General features: G+C 44.8%; 1 protein-coding gene across 4 annotated transcripts in view; it reads right to left on the minus strand.

Annotated features, from left to right (window-relative positions):
* LOC126253597 (uncharacterized) overlaps positions 1-19,445 on the minus strand; it is a 323,092-nt gene that overhangs the window by 236,923 nt on the left and 66,724 nt on the right. The window contains exon 1 of one of the 4 annotated variants that reach the window (XM_049955043.1): positions 12,031-12,173. The exons of 2 other annotated variants lie outside the window; for them this stretch is intronic. The gene's annotated coding sequence lies outside the window, so the exon portion shown is untranslated. Of the gene's footprint in view, positions 1-4,278; positions 4,298-12,030; positions 12,174-19,445 lie in introns of those variants that run through there. One more of the 4 variants, XM_049955080.1, reaches the window with a different exon arrangement.

Here is a 19,445-nt window from a genome sequence, read left to right on the forward strand (position 1 = left end):
TTTTTGAACCTATCACATGTAATTACACAGTTAAAAATCTTTCGATCGTGAAGCACGCACCGCCCATCATCCTCTGTGTACTGGATCACACAGAAAGCCACCGCACGCACTGCCAGGAGTCGGGATGCACTGGCGGCCCCCGTGAATTGAAGATGCATCCATCAGCTGGATAACCACGTGCATGTGTCAGTTCGGGTCCCGTGAGCACGAGGCGGTGGCATGTTTTTCATACTTGATGCCTGAGAAATTCCTTTTGAAATATGTGTCTTCCTAGACACCGTTGCTGGCGCGATGAAACATGTCCTTTATACCTGCAGTCCAGTGAGATGTTCGCACACCATATCACTCTCAGCAAACTGTTCCAATGTGCACACGTGCCAATGCCATGAGTCACCACCAGATAGAGAAATACGGGGATGTGAGCTATTGCTCTCAGGCAGCTGCCGACAGCAGTCAGCAGGTGAAAGTCGCGTCTCTATTCGAGTATACAGTTAGAGTTCCTCGAGTGTTATACTGACGTCACATGTCTATGTAAATAAGAGCCAAATCAACATCTGGTCTGCACACATGTGTTTACCGTTGCTGGCACGATACCTCTCTACCTGCGGATACTGACATCACAGGAATCTTTTCCAATGCTTCCCAGAATAGCACAGGGTGCAAGTTCCTAGTGATCCTATCAGGACATGCGAGCTGCATCTAGGCATGCATGACAAAAAAGTAGAATATGTGTTGGGACATCGTGGAATATTCCCACTTCAGCCTTATAGTTTCATGAAGTTTCGATGGGAGACGGCGCTATACATTGTCTTCAAAATGGCGTCTGTAATGGAGGTGTATTCCAGCTAGAGAGCTGTCATTGACTTTCTTTTGGCGGAAAACCAGAGCATTGTATAAGAGCCAAGTCCTCTTCTCAGAAATTGTAAAGTGTCACAGAAATAGTTAACGATTACTTTTGTAGGAGCTTTCGTAATGTTTCAGTTTGTCTGCATGGAAATTCTTGTCCTAACAGGACCTGTTGACGAAAGTAGCTCAGAATAACACCAAATGCATTCTTCCTGATGGTCCTAAAGGGACATCACGTGCTCCCTTCCCAGAAATCGTGACGTCCTGCTTTCAACTTACGTCTCAGAAACGGTAAACATTCTCACAGCTAAAAGCCCTCATCATGTCTGTGCAAGCTCGCGAAGACACCGTTAATCATAAAAGCATTCTTGTTCCTTGAAAAGAGAGCACTGTCTAAGCACAGACAGGAAAATCGGAACAGTTACACAAACGGAATTCGAAGCACTGTTCTACAGAAGAGAAAAATGAGTGGAATTTTTGGTGTCTACAGCTACTGGTCTGGAGATGTCCTAATGCCGCAGTGGCGGATGAGTGACAGCATCCCTGCCGGAGATGGATGGTCTGCTTCAGCTTGTCTTTGACCACTTGCTTTCCCAGAACTTTCCATAGATACCTTGCCTCCATCTTATTTGAATCAGTTTGTACACGCTGCTATGCCCCAGCACAAAGGACGTTTTGTGAATGAATCGAGCATTCTGATTGGATCTTACTGAATTTACCCTCCAAATTACTGATGCTGCCAGTGTGGAAGCACTGTCCACCTTTTTTTTCTGCAGACAAGATTTTCAGCGGCAAAAAACTATTTTGTACAGATCGCCATATTGCAATGACAATTAAATCCTGCAAAGTGACCTACAGATCATCAAATACGGAAAGACTGTTACTCAATTTCACTGCTCTGCCACTAAGGACGGAAGGTTGAATATTAGAGCATGAAACAGATGTCCAACCCGACAATATATCACCGTGTACCTAGTCGATGTAGTAAACATACAATTCATATCCTGTGCCATACAAAATCGCCCCTCTTGCATCATGCATATAGCTATCGACCGCCAGACACTCGTACATATATTGTGAAGACAGATAGCATAAGCACATGCACAATAGGTATACTCCTCGCTGCACTAGATATTTCCCATGAGGTCGGGTGGTGATCAACTCCTGACATGTGATCAGAGCGCCCTCAGTGGACGAAAGTCACTCTCAGAACTGTTGCACAAAGTTGGGGTCGGCTCCCCTCGGCACAAAGGCATTACTGTCCCTGGTCCGACCTGCTTGCTTGCTTGCTTTTCACACCCATCTCCAGACTTCAGGATTACAAGAGCATATGTAATTTCACATGGTCTGCCAGAATATCATGCCATCTTCGGGGGACACTCGTGCATATACCGCGAAGACTGTTGTACAAAGGCTGGCTCGGTTCCCCTCAGCACAAAGGCGTCACCGTTTCTGGTCCAGACCTGCTTGCTTGCTTGCTTTCTACACCAATCTGGGATTACGAGGACACATGTATTTTCACATGGTTTGCCAGAATATTTACCATTTACGAGATAATTCTCGATATAAAGCACATAGCAATATCGCTTGCATAACAGTATCGCTTGTGCAACATAATTCCAAAGATATAGACTGGAAATTATTTCTCTAGAAACCCGAAACTTTAGGTGGAGTGTGCTGTAAACCACTGAGTAACTAGAAACTTATCCCGTCTGTGAAGACCTTTACGTGAAAACACGAAAAAAAAAGTAGAGGAAACTGATATTTTCACTTGCGAATACAGATGTCAGTGATGTAACAGTTTCCAAATCATCCCTATAATTTACAAAGTCAACTAAGGTGTTTGTCATGTCTAGAGAACCAGCAAACGTGTCTTCTACCTGTTTTTCAACTGCTAGATGTGCACACCACAATCGATGTTCTCCCAACTAAATGAAGACGGGAAATGTGAAGAAGCAGTCAATCGGACAATTTACATGGGATGGAATAATGGTCCAGCGCAAACACACATGTCCATATTGGATCTTCTCAAATTTCCATGCGAACACGACAGCTATCAAACACATACTAAGTGTTAGTTCGCTATTTGGCCATCTAGAGGACGACATAGTTAATTCAGCTACATTCCTGCATCCCAACAGGCCTCTCCATTTGGACAGTTCCTACCGTTAGCCGGAAACGTGAATCATTCCTGCCACAGACCACCGCTGGCGCACCAAGCACCCCTAGACACAATTATCCTAGGAAACGAGTCACAAACATATTTGATCGCTATACTTACAATTAAATGTTCCGATCATGGTCTCAATCGGACGACATTCGACAATGAGCGAAGTATCGGAAATACACCCTGCTGACAGCTGTGGCCCTGGAAATAGTAATATCTGTACCATTCTTATGACTTGACAAATTTTTCCCTTTGCTATCACAGTATTCCACGTCAAATCCATGCCTTCCTTATGACCGGACATAGTCATTTCCTTTGCACATGTCGGAACACACACACACGTACTTTATAAGCCTGATACACATGGTGAACCTATCACACACCCCCTACTACTAAGTATAATGCATCGCCAATAAATGTTTGCTGGCTATATGAAATAATACTGAGAGAAAATCAGCAATGGGTGGAAATGTCTCATCAGTTTTTTTTTTTTTTTTTGTGAGTGGTACCACAGTGTCTTAGAAAGAGAGATGTAATCGTCTTACAAACCGCCAGATATTAAAAAACATGATCATATTACCGCCACAAGCAGTCTTGGTTCTACAGGTGCAGACAAAAAAAAATGGTTCAAATGGCTCTGAGCACTATGGGACTTAACTGCTGAGGTCATCAGTCCCCTAGAACTTAGAACTACTTAAACCTAACTAACCTAAGGACATCACACACATCCATGCCCGAGGCAGGATTCGAACCTGCGACCGTAGCGGTCGCGCGGATCCAGACTGTAGTGCCTAGAACCGCTCGGCCACTAGGCCGGCGGTGCAGGCAAGTATTCATGTTAAAAGCTACACTGGCTTTATAAATCGAGGTATGGCATTACCTATGAATGAAGTGGTTTTTCCAGACAAATACCACGACACTGAATATAGACGGTGATCACTGGAGTACATATTATCAGGCCTACAGTGCGGTTACACGTCGCCTATGGTACAACCTCGTAATAAAATTAGAAAGTGATTCGGCTAAGGAACGTGGTATGACGCCAGTATTTACAACACCCTCATGTCACCACTAGATATTTATCCAGTATGATATATTCACTGGGTTATAGGCGAAGGTTGATTGAGAAGGATCACAAACAGTAGATGGTGTGCTGATTGAGGCCGTAAGAAATGTACACAGGCGTTTCAGATCTCTAGTGTTACAATATCCGCTAGAAATGCTGTCTGGGATTTGGAATCAAGCCTTTCCATTCAACCACATACCTGCATTGGATGCTTTGGAGAAGTCCTTTGATGATTACAGCCACTAGTGAATCATATTTCTGGCACTCTCTTATCTCGTAACAAGGCACCTTCCTCGAACCTATCTGCTTCAGTAAAATTCCAATATCGTTTTAGGTAGTCCCTTTGTCTCTTGCAACTTTGCACATGTGATCCTTCCAGTTTAAGTCGGAACTGAGCAGTTGCCAGAGACAGCTATATCCTCCACCTTCTGCAACCCCTGTAGAAACAGAGTGGCCTGAGTTAGTGCGACAGGACCATGTTTTGAGCATTCGGTGGAAATGGCAACAAGTTGTCATAGCTTCACCAACAGTGTACGATGTGTAAGCTCAGCGCCTTATGAAGCCTGCTCCTGCAACATGAGGTAGCAGAAAAGACAGTGCAGGAACTGGAAGAAGGATGAGGATTTTGCTACAGCATTGTGTTGTGTCCCCAAACTACATACAGATACTGCAGTCCGAAGCAGTTTCGTGTCCCTCAGGGCCCATTCACGTCTATCACTCCAACATGCTATCATCGTTATTCTGTACCATCCAACAGAGAAAAATTACGAACTATGAAAGCTCTAATAACTTCATCCGATAGAGAACTTGATAAGATTTTTACTGCATCTCTCTCCTCCCATATACTGCATGCTGGCATCGAGCACATGTGATAATCCTATTAAATACACTCCTGGAAATTGAAATAAGAACACCGTGAATTCATTGTCCCAGGAAGGGGAAACTTTATTGACACATTCCTGGGGTCAGATACATCACATGATCACACTGACAGAACCACAGGCACATAGACACAGGCAACAGAGCATGCACAATGTCGGCACTAGTACAGTGTATATCCACCTTTCGCAGCAATGCAGGCTGCTATTCTCCCATGGAGACGATCGTAGAGATGCAGGATGTAGTCCTGTGGAACGGCTTGCCATGCCATTTCCACCTGGCGCCTCAGTTGGACCAGCGTTCGTGCTGGACGTGCAGACCGCGTGAGACGACGCTTCATCCAGTCCCAAACATGCTCAATGGGGGACAGATCCGGAGATCTTGCTGGCCAGGGTAGTTGACTTACACCTTCTAGAGCACGTTGGGTGGCACGGGATACATGCGGACGTGCATTGTCCTGTTGGAACAGCAAGTTCCCTTGCCGGTCTAGGAATGGTAGAACGATGGGTTCGATGACAGTTTGGATGTACCGCGCACTATTCAGTGTCCTCTCGACGATCACCAGTGGTGTACGGCCAGTGTAGGAGATCGCTCCCCACACCATGATGCCGGGTGTTGGCCCTGTGTGCCTCGGTCGTATGCAGTCCTGATTGTGGCGCTCACCTGCACGGCGCCAAACACGCATACGACCATCATTGGCACCAAGGCAGAAGCGACTCTCATCGCTGAAGACGACACGTCTCCATTCGTCCCTCCATTCACGCCTGTCGCGACACCACTGGAGGCGGGCTGCACGATGTTGGGGCGTGAGCGGAAGACGGCCTAACGGTGTGCGGGACCGTAGCCCAGCTTCATGGAGACGGTTGCGAATGGTCCTCGCCGATACCCCAGGAGCAACAGTGTCCCTAATTTGCTGGGAAGTGGCGGTGCGGTCCCCTACGGCACTGCGTAGGATCCTACGGTCTTGGCGTGCATCCGTGCGTCGCTGCGGTCCGGTCCCAGGTCGGCGGGCACGTGCACCTTCCGCCGACCACTGGCGACAACATCGATGTACTGTGGAGACCTCACGCCCCACGTGTTGAGCAATTCAGCGGTACGTCCACCCGGCCTCCCGCATGCCCACTATACGCCCTCGCTCAAAGTCCGTCAACTGCACATACGGTTCACGTCCACGCTGTCGCGGCATGCTACCAGTGTTAAAGACTGCGATGGAGCTCCGTATGCCACGGCAAACTGGCTGACACTGACGGCGGCGGTGCACAAATGCTGCGCAGCTAGCGCCATTCGACGGCCAACACCGCGGTTCCTGGTGTGTCCGCTGTGCCGTGCGTGTGATCATTGCTTGTACAGCCCTCTCCCAGTGTCCGGAGCAAGTATGGTGGGTCTGACACACCGGTGTCAATGTGTTCTTTTTTCCATTTCCAGGAGTGTATAATGGTATTGATCCATTGCATAGACCAGTTTGAAGTTGCATTGCCTGTACTGTAGGAGGATGGCCATATCCCACAGACTATACTGTAAGTCACAAGAGACGCTCTGTGTAACCCTGTATCGTTGTTTGAAACATCACTTTTTTCTCTAGTGTAACGCGCTTACTACACTGCCATACAGCACATACACGTTCAGTTCTGAAAAACGGAAAGATCAATTGCACTCAGGGTATCACCAAAGAAAAGCATATTCTTTTCAAACAATTACTTTTCAGCTGATAAGGTAAGTTCTCAGTGACAGTTTGCAGATGCCGACGGAATCATTTGCTGCGAGATGCATTCAGTCTACGTTTTTGAGACATGGCTGCACTTACATACTCATCCATTTATTAATTTGAGTCACTATGGAGCGCCTTTCTTGATTTTGAATCAGTACGGTATCAGGGACTTTAATATTCTTTTAGATAACTACGCATTCCGATAGGAAAGACTCTCCACATGATTCCATGTTGCAAAAGATCTGTGGCCCATTCTGTTGCACACTTGTGAATAACATCGTGTTCTACCAAACTCATTTACGATTCAGATTACTATTATTCGATTATTATTATTTTTTTGGGGCTGGATTTCAGGGTTAATTCATAGGTTTCGGATCTGCACATGCATGTACAGCAAACGAACTAAACTGTAGTTACAATACTATTGGTACACAGAGAGGATCAAAGAAACACAAGGGTTGAATAAAAATAAGGAAACACCGCGAGAAATGCATTCTGAACGTAAGTGCAGACGCTGGTCAAACCTGGCATCCACCTCACCCTCCCCCCTTCCCCAGGTGAACCATGGACCTTGCCTTCGGTGGGGCGTCTTGTGTGCCTCAGCGATAGAGGTAGCCGTACTGTAGGTGCAACAACAGAGGGGTATCTGCTTAGAGGCCAAACAAACGTGCGGCTCCTGAAGGGGGAAAGAAGCTTTTTCAGTGCGTGCCGGGGCAATAGTCTATGGAACTACAGCTGTAATGTTTCCCGAGGGCATGCAGCTCCACTGTATGATTAAATGGCGATGGCACCCTCTTGGATAAAATATTCCGGAGGTAAAATGTTCCTCTATTCGGATCTTAGGGCGGAAACTACACAGGATGATGTCGTCATCAGGAGAAACAAAACTGGCGTTCTATGGATCGGAGCGAGGTATATTAGATACGCTAATGGGGCAGGTAGGTAAGAAAATTTAAAAACGTAAATGAATAGGTTGGAGTCGGATATATTGGGAAATAGTGAAGTTCGGTGGCATGAGGAACAGGACTTATGATCATGTGAATACAGGGTTATAAATACAAAGTCAAATTAGGGATTATGCTGGAGTGGGTTTAATAATGATAAAGAAAATTTAATTGTAATTTAATTGTAATGGGGCTCTGGAATTCGATAGTAGGAAAAGGAAGAGAAGGAAAAGTAGTCGGTGAATATGGACTGGGAGATAGGAACGAAATAAGAAGCCGCCTGGTAGCATTTTGCACAAAGCATAATTTAATCGTCACTAACACTTGGTACGTCGTATAAGTGGCAGAGACCTAGAGACACAGGGAGGTTTCAGATGGATTGTATAATGACAAGACAGAGATTTCGGAAACAGATCTTAAATTGCAAGTCATTTCCAGGGGTAGATGTGGACTCTGGCCGCAATTTATTGGTTATAAACTATAGATGAAAACTGAAGAAATTGGAAAAAGTTAAGTAATTAACAAGATGGGACCTGGATAAGTTGAAAGAACCAGAGGCTGTTGAGAGCTTCAGAGGGAGCATTATACAACGGTTGACTAGAAAAGGAAAAAGGAATGCAGTAGAAGACGAATGGGTAGCTTTAAGAGATGAAGTAATGAAGGTAGCAGAGGGTCAAATAGGTAAAGAAACAAGGCCTAGTGGAAATCCTTGGATAACACAAGAGATATTAAATTTTAATTGGTGAAAGGAAAAAATATAAAAATGCAGAAAATGTAGCAGGCGATAGGGAATAAAAACATTTAAAAATCGAGACAGACAGGAAGCGCAAAATGGCTACGCAGGAATGAGCAGAGGACAACTGTAAGGATTTAAAAGCATATTCCACTTGGGAAAGAAACATACCGTATACAGGAAAATTAAACAGACCTTTGGAAAAAGAGAAGCAGCTGTATGAGTATCAGGAGCGCAGATGGAAAACCAGTCCTAAGAAATTAGGGAAACTGAATGGTGGAAGGATTATATAAAGAGTCTATACAAAGAAATGAAGGCAATTTTATAGAAAGTGAAGAGGACGTAGGTGAAAATGATATGGGAGATATGATACTGCGAGAAGAATTTGACAGAGCTCTGAAAGATCTAAGTTGAAACAAGTCCCCTGGAGTAGACGATATTCCGTCAGAACTACTGATAACCTTGGGAGAACCAGCCATGACAAAACTCTTCCATCTGGTGTGCAAAAGTTATGACACTGCGAAATACCCTCAGACTTCAAGAAGAATGTAATAATTGCAATTCCTAAGAAATTAGTTGCTGCCATTTGTGAAAATTACTGAACTATCAGTTTAACAAGTCATGGTTGCGAAGTACTAACAGGAATTCCTTACAGAAGAATGAAAAAAACAGGTAGAAGTCGACATCGGGGAAGATCAGTTTGGATTCCGGAGAAACGTAGGAAAGCGCGAGGCAATACTGACCCTACGAATTATCTTAGACTATATTAAGGAAAGCAAACCTATGTTTATAGCATTTGTAGACTTAGAGAAAGCTTTTGACTGTGTTGAGTGGAATATTCTGTTTGAAATTCTGAAGGTAGCAAGGGTAAAATACAGGGAGCGAAAGGCTATTTACAATCTGTACAGAAACCAAATGGCAGTTACTCCTATAAGAGCAGAGGGGCACGAAAGGGAAGCAGCGGTTGAGAATGGAGTAAGACAAGGTTGTAGCCTATGCCCAATGTCATTCGGTGCAGTAGTTGAATGGAATGGACAGTGTCTTGAAAGGAGGATATAAGATGAACATCAACAAAAGCGTTGAACTGGGCTAATGCTCCGGCTTTGGTGGTCTTGCAAGACCTTCGAAATTATTCCTCCTTTCAGGAAGGAAACTTGACTTTCAGAAGACAGATGCATCAGCATTGCAGTGATCGCTCAAAAAAGTCCAAGAGTTCAACAATGAATATGAACCTAGCATGCAACTTGAAGTGTTCACATCCACAATATTTCCAACAGTGGAAGTCATGTTAGATGAAAGATTAGTGTTTTATCCATCTTCAGCAACTGTAGCTGTATCTATGGAAATAAACAGCAACCAGTTGCTGATTATTTCGATTTAGACGAAAGAGTACATTGTGACATCTCTGCATTACTCTTCCGTAGACATTTACACAAATAACAATACCAAGAAAGTTATTATTTAAAGGAAACTAAAAATGGTACCCACAAGGAAAAATAAAGTTAGAGGAGTAGAAGGATTTCATAATTCCTGATTTAAAATGTCAAATAATTTTTTAAAACCATAATACACTGCTTTGGGCAATACGAGGTGCATTCAAGTTATAAGGCCTCCGATTTTTTTTCTCCGGACTGGAAAGAGATAGAAACATGCGCATTGTTTTAAAATGAGGCCGCGTTCATTGTCAATACGTCCCAGAGATGGCAGCGCCGTATGGCAGATGGAATTTTACTGCCAGCGGCGAGAATGAGAACTGTTTTAAATACTTAAAATGGCGACGTTTTCCTTACTTGAACAGCGTGCAATCATTCGTTTTCTGAATTTGCGTGGTGTGAAACCAACTGAAATTCATCGACAGTTGAAGGAGACATGTGGTGATGGAGTTATGGATGTGTCGAAAGTGCGTTCGTGGGTGCGACAGTTTAATGAAGGCAGAACATTGTGTGACAACAAACCGAAACAACCTCGGGCTCGCACAAGCCAGTCTGACGACATGATCGAGAAAGTGGAGAGAATTGTTTTGGGGGATCGCCGAATGACTGTTGAACAGATCGCCTCCAGAGTTGGCATTTCTGTGGGTTCTGTGCACACAATCCTGCAGGACGACCTGAAAATGCGAAAAGTGTCATCCAGGTGGGTGCCACGAATGCTGACGGACGACCACATGGCTGCCCGTGTGGCTTGTTGCCAAGCAATGTTGACGCGCAACGACAGCATGAATGGGACTTTCTTTTCGTCGGTTGTGACAATGGATGAGACGTGGATGCCATTTTTCAATCCAGAAACAAAGCGCCAGTCAGCTCAATGGAAGCACACAGATTCACCGCCACCAAAAAAATTTCGGGTAACCGCCAGTGCTGAAAAAATTATGGTGTCCATGTTCTGGGACAGCGAGGGCGTTATCCTTACCCATTGCGTTCCAAAGGGCACTACGGTAACAGGTGCATCCTACGAAAATGTTTTGAAGAACAAATTCCTTCCTTCACTGCAATAAAAACGTCCAGGAAAGGCTGCGCGTGTGCTGTTTCACCAAGACAACGCACCCGCACATCGAGCTAACGTTACGCAACAGTTTCTTCGTGATAACAACTTTGAAGTGATTCTTCTTGCTCCCTACTCACCTGACCTGACTCCTAGTGACTTTTGGCTTTTTCCAACAATGAAAGACACTCTCCGTGGCCGCACATTCACCAGCCGTGCTGCTATTACCTCAGCGATTTCCCAGTGGTCAAAACAGACTCCTAAAGAAGCCTTCGCCGCTGCCATGGAATCATGGCGTCAGCGTTGTGAAAAATGCGTACGTCTGCAGGGCGATTACGTCGAGAAGTAACGCCAGTTTCATCGATTTCGGGTGAGTAGTTAATTAGAAAAAAAATCGGAGGCCTTAGAACTTGAATGCACATCGTACAGCAGCTTCACTTCGCTGTCGGTCATTAACTTTAGTGGGATATCATCAAAAGTTGATGTAAAGGAGGTGGCAAGGACGTGTATCCTTTGTTTGTTCACTTCACACTTTCTGGTACTGTTCGACAGTGATCACAAAGACAACCATCTATCAAGTAGACAGTGAAAAGCTGTGGGTAGATATCTTAACATGAGAACGTTAACAGAGTGGAAACTATCACAATTTTCATTGCCTCTATCTAAGCAAATTTCTTTTGCCTTTTGAGAGTTAAAAATTGGTGTCCTCACCAGGAGTTAAAGTAGAAAGAACGTTGTGTATAGCCATTCACATTTTACATATTTTTAGCGTTTAATTCCAGATTAGTGAGTAGGAATGTTATATTAAGAGCTTGGATCTTAATAAGTCTAGGCAGTCTACGTCATTCCATTTTGCGAAAATATGAATATGTAACCTCAGGTATGTACAGTAAAGAGACTTGCGGGTGTAGATGCTAAATACCTGATGGGTACGACAGTAACTTCGCACTTGCCACGTCGTCAACAGGGAAGCTGCTTCTGGACGTGGGTCTGTCTTGCAACGCCGCTTGTATTTCCCGGTCAGCATCCGCCTCAGATAATATAGGCTTCAGTCATTAGTTGAGAAGAACAAAACGTGCCAAAAACTCCACTTGTACTTAGATAGAAGTAACATTTCAAAGGGCACCTAAGTATTTATTACTAGTCGCTCAAGAAAAATGGAACTTCTTCAATAGCTTTTACAACACTAGTACACATGCAGCTTACCTGAAAGTAACGGTGGATATTTAAAGCTGCTTTAGTGAGGTGGTATCTTTCGCTGCTTGGGAACAAAATCCGTCAACAAGAGTGTGGGCGCTAAAAAGCCCTGCGGACGTTGTAGCAGCTCGACCACGCAGAACTGGTTGTCAGGGGGCAGGCGCCGACCCAGTATGACCCAGATAAGCCTCTGTGCTCCAGACAGACGCGAAACGCGTGTAGGTCAGTCACGTGTAAAGACACACAAGTCCGCTCTACGGCTGGCGGTTCTTCTCAACTTTCAGGAAACGGCACCTGGAATGAAAATCCCGACTTCCTAAGCCGTTACCGTTGTCGCGTAATTTCTCGCCACAATATCCGCCAGGAGAAATAAATAACTCTTACTTGAACGCCTGTAGTCCACTGTTTAGATGTTGGAAACGAGGGGAAGGGCATCATATTTACGTATCACAATTACGTCAGATTATCTTATCTCGGTTTCATTTGTGCCATGGTGATGCATTCTTCATGTTTCGGAGATAACCATCAGATTGCAGATGTTCAGATATTTCGTGGCGTAGGGGAGATAGAAGGGCGAAGAGTGAAGCATAATTCTGACTGCCCAAACAGTGGAAAGGTAAAATTTGGACCTTCTACAACCCAGTTACGCGGAACGAAGAAAGGGTCACCACAGGCATTTGAACAAACTTAACAAGAAGTCCTGTTTGCCAACCGGCTCTTGACTACCACAAGGAGGAAGTTGGTTGAAAGCTGCTAAACTAGTTGGTGCATCTTCAAATCCAAACGTTAATAATCAGTACTTACCCTTACGATGCTCTACACTTGTTTCTCTACGTTTCTGCTAGCACGACGTCACAATACTCAGCCTTTACAGTCACTGGCAACTGCACTACTGGTCATTAAAATTGCTACACCAAGAAAAAATGCAGATGATAAGCGAGTATTCATTGGACAAATATATTATACTAGAACTGACATGTGATTACATTTTCACGCAATCTGGGTGCATAGATCCTGAGAAATCAGTACCTAGAACACCCACCTCTGGCCGTAATAACGGCCTTGATACGCCTGGGCATTGAGTCAAACAGAGCTTGTATGGCGTGTACAGGTACAGCTGTCCATGCAGCTTCAACACGATACCACGGTTCATCAAGAGTAGTGACTGGCGTATTGTGACGAACCAGTTGCTCGGCCACCATTGGCCAGACGTTTTCAATTGGTGAGAGATCTCGAGAATGTGCTGGCCAGGACAGCAGTCGAATATTTTCTGTATCCAGAAAGGCCCGTACAGGACCTGCAACATGCGGTCGTGCATTATCCTGCTGAATTGTAGGTTTTCACAGGGATCGAATAAACGGTAGAGCCACGGGCCGTAACACATCTGAAATGTAACGACCACTGTTCAAAGCGCCGTCAGTGCGAACAAGAGGTGACCGAGACGTGTACCCAATGGTACCCATACCATCACGCCGGGTGATACGCCAGTATGGCGATGACGAATACACGCTTACAATGTGCATTCACTGTGATTTCGCCAAACACGGATCCGACCATCATGTTGCTGTAAACAGAACCTGGATTCATCCGAAAAATGACATTTTGCCATTCGTGCACTCAGGTTCGTCGTTGCGTATACCATCGCAGGCGCTCCTGTCTGTGATGCAGCGTCAAGGCTAACCGCAGCCATGGTCTCCGAGCTGACAGTTCGTGCTGCTGCAAACGTCGTCGAACTGTTCGTGCAGATGGTTGTTGTCTTGCAAACGTCCCCATCTGTTGACTCATAGATCGAGACGTGGCTGCACGAACTGTTAAAGCCATGCGGATAAGATGCCTGTCATCTCGACTGCTAGTGATACGAGGCCGTTGGGATTCATCACGGCGTTCCGTATTACCCTCCTGAACCCACCGATTCCATATTCTGCTAACAATCATTGGATCTCGACCAACGCGAGCAGCAATGTCGCGATACGATAAACCGCAATCGCGATATGTTACAATCCGACCTTTATCAAAGTCGGAAACGTGATGGTACGTATTTCTCCTCCTTACAGGAGGCATCACAACAACGTTTCACCAGGCAACGCAGGTCAACTGCTTCTTGTGTCTGAGAAATCGGTCGGAAACTTTCCTCGTGTCAGCACGTTGTAGGTGTCGCCATCGGCGCCAACCTTGTGTGAATGCTCTGAAAAGCTAATCATTTGCATATCGCAGCATCTTCTTCCTGTCAGTTAAATTTCGCGTCTGTAGCACGTCATCTTCATGGTGTAGCAATTGTAATGGCCAGTAGTGTAAATTTAGTGCAATATTAGACTTCGCTTTTGATGTTTTGCAACCAATAGCTTACGTTGTAGTAATATTAAACTCTTGTCCTCATTTCAGATAAAACTATACAATAATAGCTACAATTCCCTTTCCTCTAACTATAGTCCTGTCACGAACGACGGTGGTTTGCGTAGGTCGAAACACAAGCGGGAATTGTATTGCTGCCGGTGCGAATCGACAGTTGCGGTAGGGTTTGCGCTTGATGGAAGCTTGTAAATTACGTCTCCCACTTACTTGTGTAGGATTTGTCGCTTACCACCACAATCAGCTATGACAACTTGCAACAAATGGAACAAAAATTCACTAAATAACTCGCTATGATCACGTTCAATACTTGCACTGGATACGACATTCACAGCAGAGCTCTCAGGATGTCAGTGAACGCTCGTTGGCTGTCGGAAAATGCGTGACGCAAGTGCGCAGAACAACCTAAACTCTATCGCCATTAGTCACGAATCCAACTGAAGTCGCGTCCCACCAATATTCGTTCGATACGAAGTTAGGCGGAACTCCTTTTGCTGCACCTGCTACTCTGCAGTTGCATGAATAAAAACGTAGTAATTCACCTGGTGTATTTCAAGAACGATCTGCGACGTCATTTCTCACTAAATATGAGGAGTGGACTTTCTATACATACGTATTTTCATTCCTTTCACTGCGATTTGTACCTGGACTTCGAGGGTGCTTGAAATCGCTTATTCCACACACGCCCCAGAGAAATAGAAGTTCGTGGTCATATACAGGGTGTTTAGAAATAAGTTATTCGAAAGTAACCTTTAATTGTGAAAAGAGTAAATAGCATCCAGAAATGTTTGATACAGTACTGCATGCAGAATATCCTCCAAGTTTTATTCCCGCGTAACACTGTTAGTTTCCGATGTCCCCACGAGATGTCATGCGTGAATGAGTTATTCCAACAGTGATAATAGAGTTGTATAAGGGTGCAGAGCGTGTGCAGTGTCGTTTATGGTTTAATGAATCCAAATCCGCTACTGCGGCTCAGAGACAATCCAGGACTACACAGTATGTGTTGAAAATGGTTTTCATGTGCCTCAACGGATGCGTGTACGCGCCGTAGTATCTTCTGGTTCATACATTCACATCGGCCAGGCTGCATCCGAACAGTGTTAAAGGCAGCACGAATACGCTGCTCCAGTGTCTCATCTGGAATGGCTCTGCATACACGAAACTTTTGAGATGGCCCCATAACTAGAAATCTCACGAGTTGAGATCCGGTGAACGAGCAGGTCATGTAATTAGATCCCCTCGTCCGATCCATCGACCAGAGAGACACGATTGACGGCAAAGTCGACTGGAGCGCCATCATGTAGCAGCCACATAACGGTTCCAATCATCAATGGCACTTCTTCCAGCAGGGGAGCCAAAGTCACACGCAAGAAACGCTGCTAGCTCCGGCCTGTTAGACTACGTGGAAGGAAGACTGGTCCCAAAATACGATCACCACCTATCCCGGACCACACATTCCGGCTGCAACGATGCTGATGATTCGCTGTCACCATACCATGGGAGTTTTGCGTACTATCCCACAGATGACTGATATGAAAGTTGAAGAAACCACTCCGCGTGAAGGTGGGCTCATCTGTGAATTGGATGGATGCCACAAATCTCGGAATCGTGGTTGCCTGGTGAAGAAACAACTGACAAAACTGTGCCAGATGTGGAAAGTCTGTCGCTAGTAAGCCGTGCAGACGCTGTAAGTGATAAGGGTAGTAACAATTGACGGTCATCTGGTTTACCCTGTACTGGCGGGCCAGCTGCCTGGTACTGACATGGCGGTCGCATTCCGCAGTGTTAATCACACTTCCTCCAGGTCTGGTGTCTGAACATTTCGGGTACGTCCTTCATGATTTCATGCTTCCTGAAACGACCCTGTCTCAGACAAACGGCGAAACGCTGTTGCAAACACTGAATGCTGTGGTTGTCGTCGGCGGGGATAATCTACTGATACAACCTTGCTGCCCGTCGCCCATTGCCGTTTGCCTTTCCATAAGTAAACGGCATGTCGGCAAGCTCTCGATTCGAATACGGAATCATTGTGTACCAGGCTGAGTCATGTCCACTACAAGGTGAGTCAGCAGGAAAAGTGAATCGGGTACATTACCAATTACTATGGCAGGAGAGGATCAAATGGTTCAAATGGCTCTGAGCACTATGGGACTTAACATCTGAGGTCATCAGTCCCCTAGATCTTAGAACTACTTAAACCTAACTAACCTAAGGACATCACACAAATCCATGTCCGAGGCAGGATTCGAACCTGCGACCGTAGCGGTCGCGCGGTTCCAGACTGAAGCGCCCAGAACCGCTCGGCCACACTGACCGGCGGCAGGAGAGGGTGCTAGGGCATGTCGTATGAGGAACAGTACTACACTCTAGGAGGAAACCATGCGAACTGTAACTGTGGCTGCATGGTACAGCACGCAATCTCTGTAACAAAGTATGATTGAATAAATGGTGTCTAGCGTGGAGACCATGCGTTTAGACCTTTTTTGTCCCGCATCCTCTCAGCGATCAATCCCTAGAGTTTGTACACGGTGGAAAAAATCACCCTATAGAGAAAATGAGCGGTCCTGTCATACTGCCATGGGACACTCCTGCTGATACACTTACCTCCGATGAACACTCGCTGTCGAGGACAACGTGCTGCATTCTGTTACTTAAGTATTATTCAAGCCACTCCTATATCTGGGAACTTAATCCGCATTCTCGGACCTTAGTTAACAGTCTGCCGTGCATAACCGAAGCGAACATTTTCCGAAAAATCTACGAATATGGGATCTTCCTATTGATCTTCGTCCGTGGTTCGCAATATATCGTGCGAGAAAAGGGAAAGCTGAATTTCGCACGAGCGATGCTTTCTAAATCCGTTCTGATATGTGAACAGAAGCTTTTCTATTTGAATGAAATTGTTATATTTGAACTTAGAATATGCTCAAGTATTACTCAGTAAACCAGTGTTACGGATATCGGTCTGTAGTTTTGAGGGCCCGTTCTTTTACGATTCTTATATACAGGAGTCTCCTTTCTCCAGTCGCTTGGAACTTTGCGCTAACAACAGATTCGTGATAAATGCAAACTAAGGGGCCAGTGCCGAAGAGTACTCTCTGTGAAACCGAACTGAGATTCCATCATGATCTGGCGACTTTTTTCGACTTTTTCAGTTACTTCTTAACATCATGGATACCTGTTTCTATGTCCGCCGTATTGGAATTTGCGCGACAGCCACACGATCATATGTCTGTACGATCCTCCTGCATAACTGTTTTTTTTAAACGCGAAATTTAAAACTTCAACTTCCCTATTGTTGTCTTCCACTGCCACAAAACCTTGGCCGAAGAGTGACTGGATAGAAGCGTTCGACAAACTTACCAGTTTTGAGCAAGACCTGAATTTTCTTGTTTTCCCGGGAAGATCTTTCGCTAAGGTATGAGTGTGGAATTTTATGTCTCCAACGTCGACTTTTTTATAGACCGACGAGAGTGCAACGATCTCTGCTTGCTCAGCATTCTATGAACTTTTTTATTAAACCGCGGTAGATCTTTTCCACTCTTAATTCATTTACTCGGATTTTTCTACATATGTTCCGAGATCTGAATTCGATCACTCCTTACGAGGGCTTCAACCTAACTGTGAACCTCACCTAATATAGTAATTGGCGTGACAGGTTCAGGAAGTTGAAGCAGTTTAAAAGGAACTGACAACTTAGTATAATTAGAAAGAGTGTCTGTAGTATTTGGTGGAACGTTGCTTATGGCCCGGATTTGTTGATCGAGCACAGCGTCAGTTTGCTTTTTTTTTTTAGTAAAATTTGCTATTTTTTCCAGTACCAACATGAGTTGTTTGGAAATTCCGCTCAGTTCCCGGGTTCGATTCCCGGCGGGGCCAGGGATTTTCTCTGCCTCGTGATGGCTGGGTGTTGTGTGCTGTCCTTAGGTTAGTTAGGTTTAAGTAGTTCTAAGTTCTAGGGGACTGATGACCATAGATGTTAAGTCCCATAGTGCTCAGAGCCATTTGAACCATTTTTTTTGGAAATTCCGCTGTCGTTGCGTCCTCCGTATAAAACAGGAGTTCCTCTCATAATCGTATCAATACACTGGAAACTTCAGACAAACATCCGCTTCGTACGAGATGATACGCGGGAGACTTGAGAAAAGCATAATAGGAAACAAAACGTTAACAAAAAAATAGACGCGAAAGTGCGTGTTGGCCACCAACCGCTGGATCCAGTTGGAAGTGTTGCCCGCTTAATTAATCATTTCTTACTTATTCTTTCCTGGGAACACGAGGCTCGGAGTACTTTTAGCCGGCAGCAAGTTAGGGATGCGGTCGCCGGCAGTTTTGGGATTGCACTACAAAATTCTGACTCGATGCATATCTTATCGCTGCATATTTCAGAGGGTTATTAAGAGTAAACAAACTTGTGTCAAAAATCGAGCGCTTGTTCCATCTACATCCATCAAATTCATACAGAAAAAAAGTAGAATTGTTATTGTAGCTGGAGAATTGTCGCCAGTGTGGCACGTATTTCGCTTTAAATTGACTTCTGTTAGAATGTCAGCTATAGGACAGATAGTAGTCACGACGAAGGTAATCGTTACGTTAGGAAGATACAAGTTCCTTTGAAATGATTTCTCTCCTGAAGCGGTCTACAAGAATGGAATTACTGTCCCAGTATATGACTCCAAAAAAATCTTGTGATTATCGCGCTGCCTACGGTTTGTCTGCAAGTGCTGTGCAGTATTTGAATGTTGTTATACAGATAGTGCGCAAAAAGCTCATTCAAAGATACCGTGAATTCTGTACACACACTTCATAGGCATTTTAATAATTTGCATTCGATATCTGGAATAAATTTGGCTTAAGTTTGGAGAGAGAAAGGGCAGTTAGCTTGCTTGCGACGTGTCACAACTTGTATGTCGCTATTTTTTTTTTTTTTTCGTAGGGAAGGAAGGGATAGCCGCCACTATTTCTAGGTTTTGTGGTGCACTGACCGTACTAACGGATCTCTGTATTACTAAATTGCCACTAAATCACCGATTCTTTAAAGAATCGCACTCCCCTGTATAAAATAGCTTCAA

Source organism: Schistocerca nitens, chromosome 1 (genome assembly GCF_023898315.1).
Source record: "Schistocerca nitens isolate TAMUIC-IGC-003100 chromosome 1, iqSchNite1.1, whole genome shotgun sequence".
Taxonomy (NCBI): domain Eukaryota; kingdom Metazoa; phylum Arthropoda; class Insecta; order Orthoptera; family Acrididae; genus Schistocerca; species Schistocerca nitens.